Source organism: Protobothrops mucrosquamatus, unplaced genomic scaffold, assembly GCF_001527695.2.
Source record: "Protobothrops mucrosquamatus isolate PMUCROS unplaced genomic scaffold, P.Mucros_1.0 scaffold2962, whole genome shotgun sequence".
Taxonomy (NCBI): Eukaryota; Metazoa; Chordata; class Lepidosauria; order Squamata; family Viperidae; genus Protobothrops; species Protobothrops mucrosquamatus.
Window position 1 is genome coordinate 56848 of NW_015388984.1, and position 1808 is coordinate 58655.

A 1808-nucleotide genomic window follows, 5' to 3' on the forward strand; every position below is an offset into this window, starting at 1 on the left:
CGGGCGGGAGGCGGGCGCCGGGCCAAGGCGGCCGGGCAGGGGCCGAGGGAGGCGGGCGGGGGCCGGGGCGCTCCTCGGGGGCCGCGCCGCTCTCTGGCGGGCGGAGGCGGCCGGCGCTGCCTGGCACAGGTGAGCCTCGCTGGGCTGGCTCGCCACGTGCGGGGCCGGGGAGGGGGCGTGGCGGGCGAGGGGGCGGTCTTTCGCGAGTCCCCGCCTCCCCTGCTGCAGGTGCGGGGTCGTGGGGGCTGCCGCCGCCCCAAATCAGCCCTCCATTTGAATGTCTTTGCCTCCCCAATCGCGTGTCTGGGCATCCCCAAATGCCCGGTGCGGAAATCACGATGGCGCGCCGGCCCAGATGCCCATCATCCGGCCTTGGGGGTGTTCCAGTTCATTCCAGTCTCCGGGAGTTCCGTAGGATTTCCTGCTTCTTGGCTGCGCCTCTTTCCCCGCAGGAAATCGCCTTGCGTTTGCGTTAGCAGCGACGGCCTTTTGACGGACTAGTTGGGCTTCGTTTTAAAAAGATCCTTGGAGCGCGTTTTCCTTTCCCGATGCTCTAGTCCAGTCTAGTGGGACCACCAAAATCTCAGTTTTTATTTCACCAGACCGTTTTTTCTCGCCATCTGGATAGACTGATGCTCCTTTCCACATTTTTTTCTTCTTTATATGCAATCTTATGTACTAGCACAAATATATGTATATAAAGTTTTCTATATAAGTTAAGAGTCGTAAGGCACTTTTTGAAGCTTTTCAAATTAGCTTCCGTTTCCTATTTTTGAAACAGGACTAAAAACAACAAAAACGGCATCTGTCTATCCCAGGTTCTTGGGAAGGATTCAGTAGGTGGATTAAAATGCCAAATCCAGTATAAACATCTGGCTGTGTGACCAACCAAAATAATAACAACTGATGGGATCACAAAATAAGCAAAGTAATAGCATATGAAGAAGGTTAGGGGCTTGGGACTTTAGGATTCAAACAGGTAAGCATCTGCCATATAACACCCGGGTCTTCACAATTGTTGATAAAAAGAGGGGGGGGAAAGTCTGGAGAATGGATGTGGCAGTCAGTACCTGGAGGCAGTAGAAGAGAAGGGAAAGAACTGGAGAAGATGACCAAATACAAAGGCCTGCAAATAGAAACAGAATGACAGTCGCAAAAGAAAACAAAGATAGGATCAATAATGATAAGCACCCTTGGTGCAGCCCCAAAACATCTGGATCACCGCTTGAGCACCATCAGCATTGACAAAATCTGCATCAGTCAGTTGCAAAAGGAAGCTTGATTTAGAACAGCTTTCACCCTGCAATGATATTTCCAACACCATCAAACAGCCACATCTGCCTATCCCAGGTCCTTGGGAAGGGCTCCATGGGTGGACAAAAATCCCAAATCCTGTGTCAACATCTGGCTGACTGCGTAACCAACCAAATATTTCCCTTTTAACTAATTTTTAAACTTGTAGTGTTATTTTTGTATTTTTATCTGATTGTTAGCCGCCCTGAGTCCGCAAGGAGAAGGGCGGGATATAAATTTAAATAAATAAATAAAATAAATAAAATAAATATAATTTATTAAATTGTATACCGCTGGACTATCAATGATTCCAGGTCATTTGTTAAACAGACCTGGGAATCTTTATTTAAAAAAACAACAAAAAAACGGATCCTATGGATAATGCAGAGAGAACTGAGGCTAAGTTGTTAACCCCAGCAATTAATTGCAAGCCCCCGTGGAACTAATTTGCCCTTGTTTTATGTCAAACTGTGATTTTTCTTTTGCAGCATAAGGCAAAACAGCTATAGAAGGAA